Source organism: Dipodomys merriami, unplaced genomic scaffold, assembly GCF_024711535.1.
Source record: "Dipodomys merriami isolate MVZ:Mamm:240054 unplaced genomic scaffold, mDipMer1.0.p SCAF_81, whole genome shotgun sequence".
NCBI classification, from domain to species: Eukaryota; Metazoa; Chordata; class Mammalia; order Rodentia; family Heteromyidae; genus Dipodomys; species Dipodomys merriami.
In genome coordinates, this window is record NW_027206413.1 from 4315820 (window position 1) to 4321819 (window position 6000).

Sequence of the window (6000 nt, forward strand, 5' to 3'; positions counted from 1 at the left end):
AACAGTGTGAGTTTTCTTGGCCTCCTCCATCGAGCAACACTGCCATAAATTTCTTCGGCTTCTTCGTTGGGAATTTAAAAGGCCTATAGTGTTGGCAGGGTTTATGTAACAATGTTTCTTCTATATGGATTATAAACTTGCAAAATCCCAAACAGTGGAGGGTAGGCTGTTTGGTCAGTGGGTCAACATGAGAAGACAACAGGAAAACTCAACACCATGTCCAGCCAAACATTATTTCTGGATGGGACCCAGGGGGCGGAACAGCTTGGCCCGCTCCGTCTGTGATAGGGTCAGCAGCCTGGGTCCCGAGGAGTGTGGTCGATCCCCTTCATTCCCCTCCCTCAGGACTGGCGGGCTTGGCCCTATTAGACATGGATGCTGGGTGATTCTTGCACAGCTCAGGGACCCTCAGCGACGGAGGGGCTGGCAGAGCCCTGCGGAATCTCGCTGACCGCTGCCGGCTCTGGTTTCTCGAGGTTCTCATGTGGGTCCCCTGAGGAAGCAGAATCAGGGCTGCTTTGAGCTGAAGTGAGCTCTGGGAGACCCATGGTTCATACACCAGGCAAACACGCCTGATTCTATCAAAAGGGCCTTTGTGGTGCTGGGCGCTGGTGGCCCACACCTGGAAGCCTGCCTGCTCAGGAGGCTGAGATCTGAGGATTGCGCTTCAGCCCAGCCCGGGGAAAGAACCACCAATGAACCACCAGGAAAACAGAAGTGGAGCTGTGGCTCAAAGTGGAAAAGCGCTAGCCTTGAGCCACAGAGGACAGGGACAGTGCCCAGGCTCTGAGTTCAAGCTTCATGACTGACAAAAAATAATCCCCCCCCACAAGGGGGCCTTTGTGATAAGACAGCATCCCCCCTCTTTCTTCCTGACCACATTTCCCCCTTCTGAGTGGCCTGCTCTACAGGTTACGTGTGCCTGTTCCCCCGTGCAGAGTGTATGGCACTAGTCTCACAGGACTAGAGGATGGATCTTTCTGACTTCGCACTGAAAGATCAAATGCCTCTTGCAAAAACCAGGGAGCATTTTTTTTTAAAACTAAGACCTGGTGTCCCCTCCCTGAAGCTCTCACCTGACAATAACTGTCAAGCTTTCTGCCTTTTATTGGGTCACTCATCGGCACAGTGAGCCTCCACATTGCATATGACCCATCACATACAAAGGGCCCCAAGCTGACAGTGGCAGCAATCAATTGGCCTCGTATCCCAGGGTCCGTGGCACACGCATGCGCAGTGGCCCCTCCCCTTCCTTTGCCTGACTATGAGGAGGGGGTTGTTTGGGTTTTACTCTTAACAAGAAGAATTAGCAGAAAGAATGGGAGAGAGAGAGAGCTTGATTGCTCCCCTAGCTCTCATTTGCCATCCAGGATGAGGAAAAAAGGAGTTTCCAGCCAGCACACACCACACGGAGAAGAAAGAAACCTGTACGGTTCGGATAGACGAGAATGAGGTTTTCATTTTATTAGCGCGTAGCTTATTCTTAGAGGGAAGCTGCAACATGAAGATATAAAATGATACACAAGACCAATTGAAAATTTTGTTGTATATTATTTAGCCAAATAAAACATGTCTAGAGAGAAATGGCAGGCTGTGGGACACTGCACCATCAGACAGGTGTGTCTGACTTGTCCAAGTCCACATAGAAATCCATTGAGTCAAAAGGCTTCCATGGAAGTTGACCACAGACTATTACTCTTAAATCTGTGAATCGTTGGTCTATCATACTCATCTCCTGCAAGCACTACTGAGGTCCATACAGAGAAACAGAGAATTCATGACCCAGATTTTTTAAAAAAAGTAAACTCTTAAACAAACCCCAATACATAAAAGGAAAATATTCTGGTTCAAGTGACCCCTGGCCTCTCTGTTGCCTTTTGAAGTACCGTGGCCAGGTAGAAGAGAGTTTAAAGACCTATGTTCTAGGTAATTATAAAAACTAGTCATCCTCGAAACACTGAATTTCAGGGGCTCCCCAGCAAGCCAGCCCTAGCTTACGTACCTCAGCATGTCTGGAGATAAAGCAGCTAGGCCTGGATTTGAATGAACATAATTAACACAACCAGCTGCCACCCTTTCCTACTTCCTTAATTGTAATATGGAAGTTATTTAGATACTAACATTCACCCCAGTGGGTGTGGGATGCTCACGTCTGTCCTGGACCAGATTTCCCGCTAAAACCAATGATTCCTACGTTTACTGGCACCAAAACAATAGAGATGTAGCCTAAGTTTGCCTATTGAAAACATCAGTCATAATGTGCACTTGCGGAATTATTCTCAACAAAAATTCCCTTGGACCCCAAGGCCATTGGTGGCTCATGCCAATAATCCTAGCTACTCAGGAGGCTGAGCTCTGAGGATCATGGTTCAAAGCCAACCTGGGCAGCAAAGTTGGTGAGGCTCTTAGCTCCAACTAGCTAGCAAAAAGCTGAAGTGGAACTGTGATGCAAGTGCTAATTTTGAGCAACAACAACAACAACAACAACAAACCACCTCAGGGACAGTGTCCAGGCCCTGAGTTCAAACCCCAGTCCCCAATATTGGCACACACACACACACACACACACACACACACACACACACACACACACACACACACACACACACACACACACACACACACACACACACACACGTTGGGCCTCCAGAGACTGTTTGCAAAAGCTAAAGAGAATGTTAAAGATTATTTTCTGACATCTCGCGTGTCCTTCCAGAGGGTTGCATGCTTATATTCATAATCTGGGATGTGATTCAAATGGATGTGCTTTCGGTTTGGATGCCTCTGCCCCACATCAGGCCTCAGTGTGTGCGTGACGGACTGCTTCCCTCACCACCTCTGCAAGCCTCCTTCCTGCGGACTTAAGGAATACTGCGTTAATCTTTGCTTGTACGAAGGATGTACACATTTTACCTAAAGATGTGTACGTCTAGTACGACACCAATTCCCCAAAGTAGGTAAATATACATACAAGATCTGCATGCTTCTTCCATGTAAAAATGTCTATTCCCCTTATGAGCCGTGATTAAGACACATAATGAAGTCTCGCTTTATATGGAGATTTGATTTCATCCTCAGTATGTCAGGCAAGTAATGTGTATAATCTAACCATCCTCAGAAAACCATTAGAGTACATCTAAACTCTTAAAAAGCACAGTAATAGGTATGTCTACAAGGTTAATTACACAGTAAAACAGAAAACATAACAAAGATTCCACAGGCAAGAAACAACTTCTAATATTTCTAATAATTAGGCTCCGTCTTCAGAGCATGTGGCCGAGCTGTTGTAAGTTAAATGTAAGTATGCATGTTTGGCCTCCTGGTCAGGCATGGGCCTGCTCTGGTCACACAGGCACTGGGGTCTGTGTTAAATAATTCCTCTCTCCTCACATGCCTGCACTCCCAGAGTTTGTTTATCTATCACCCAGTCTTGTTTTTTATGGTCTCATTTCTTGGCAGTATTTTGTAGCTTCTTGGCCTCTAATTTATTTTCCTTCAGATAAAGCAGAAGACAATTGACTTTTTTTTAAAAAAGCATAGATTAGTTTGTCATGTACTTAATATTCTTCTGAAATGAAGAGCGAGTATCCTGGAGAGTCAGAAATCATTCTTGTAAAATAAAGACGTGCACAATGTTTGGACCAAATGCAAAGAAGTTGCTGTCAATTTCCAGTTGTTTCTTTCCTAACGTGTGGGACGAGGAGGCTGTACCTTCAGTATGTGGCGGGTTCACATGTGCTTAGGATAATTTTCCAGCTGTTTCTGGAAAATAAACTACCAGCAAGCCCGCTAATATTCCAGGCAAGAAGAATGGTTTGAAATCCCAGTGCACTTTTGCTTCTTGTATCTTGAATGCAGATGGTTTGAATGACCTAAGAACGTGTTACAGACTGGGTACTGGTAGCTCAAACCTGTCATCCAACTACTTAGAAGGCTGAGATCTGATGATTGAGGTTCAAAGTCAGCCAGGATGGGAAAGTCCATGTGACTCTTAACTCCAATTAACCGCTCAGGAGCAGGAAGTGAAGCCGTGGCTCTAGGAGTAGAGTGACTGTCGTGAGCAAAAAAGCTAAGGGACGGTGCCCAGGCTCTGAGTTCAAGTCCTAGTATCAGCACACACACACACACACACACACACACACACACACACACACACACACACACACACACACACAGCATGTTATAGATTCTATTGTGTTTCTTTAGCTTGCTTGGAAAGAAATAGTCAAGACATCTGGGTTACTCAATATTTTCTAACCTAAGAATCACAGCAATGTGCTTTTGCTTATGAGACGTTCATCATGACCTTGTGTGAAGCACACCAGTGTTCCACTAATGGCTGTCTACGCACAAAGCAAACCTTGCGCTGAAGACCTTGCTAAGTCTCTCTGCTTTCTGTACAGTGCATTGTTGATGGCTGTGCAGACAACAAGGAGAATTTCTTTCACCCTACATTGTAGAGAAAGTTCATTTCTCAAGGTAGAAACTTGTAAGAATCATGGCCTCATCTGTACACTTCACTCTCTGATAGCTGAACAATCTGGTCAATTTTAACATGTTATGCATCATTTTAATGTCAGACTCATTCCTTTAAATCTTTCCTTTCTCCTTCCTTCTCCTGTGAGGGCTTGAAGGTTCAAGCTAGGCACCCCTCCTAAGGGTATTTGGGGCCAGGGGTAGGTACTTTCCTTAATAACAAAGCAGCTGGGACGGGTTTAGAGGGTGAATCCCAGGAAGGTTAGGAAACGCTTCGGCCTCTTTGTACCTATATCTACTGGCTTTTTATAAAATGCACGTGTCTTTGGGACTTGGCTGGTATTCACCCTTGCCAGTTGACATCTAGGACAAGGAGCAATATCCAGTTAGACAGAGAGCTCCTGTGCACAGCTCCGGGCCATGGCTTAGGACCCTCCTGAATACTGTTTTAACTTTTCCTCTCTCATTTCCCCCAGGAGAGGGAAAGTTAGGCATCCTGCCTAGCTTACTTTCCAGAAGAATTTTGTGGAGACTGGTCACCTCTCAATATGTGTGATGGGAAAACAGACTTGATTATCTCCATCTGATTACCCATCTCCCAGCCTTTGGCAAAAGATCTCTTTCCTTAGCCAGATCTAAGGCTCGCTGTTTTTGGTTGGGGGGTGGGGGGTGGAATGCAGGAGATTGACTTACCCAGAACCCTGTCACTCTTCTGCCATACTCCAGGATAAGCAGCCTTGAGTTTCAAAAGTCATAATAATATGCCCCTTTGTTCACCTAATCCCTCTGAGATTGCCCTTCAGTGGAGCCTATATATCTACCAGTCCCAAGGAGATGCTAACAAGGCTTCTAACAAGGCAAAAAAAAACAAAAAACCTTTCCATGACGAACATACCAAATTAGTATCCCACCATGCCAAGAAGTATGTGGAGGTTTGATACATGGTTACTAAATACAAAACATAAGTGATCATATAACGAGCTACCCTCTCTTCAAGGCAAAGACAAATGGTCCATCAAAAGGTCTATAAAGTTACAGCTGAGACAGGCTTGTAAGTCACGTGTGCCCAAGAACCAACTGAAACATGGTTCATTTGAAAGCACAGTGGAAAATGGGAACCCTCCAAAACATAGTTCACATTTGGTGAACTCTCAGGATTGCAAATTGAAAAGTGGGAGAATGTTACATGATTAAACCTCAGCAGTGATGGTATACAATAGCCAGATTGTTCATCGTAGCCAAACACCAGTGGCTCACACCTGTAATCTTAGCTATTCAGGAGGTTGAACTCTGAGAATTATGGTTTGAAATCATTCCAGGCAGGAAAGTCTGTGAGTCTCTTATCTTCAAGTAACCAGCTAAAAGCCAGAAATGGAGCTATGGCTCCAGTGGTAGAGCACTAGCCTTGAGTGTAAAAGCTGAAGGACAGACCCCAGTCCATAGGTTCAAGCCTCAGCACCAACACCAAAAATTTTTTTAATAAAAAATTCAAGAAATTGTCAGTCATGTTTTTGCATTGCATTT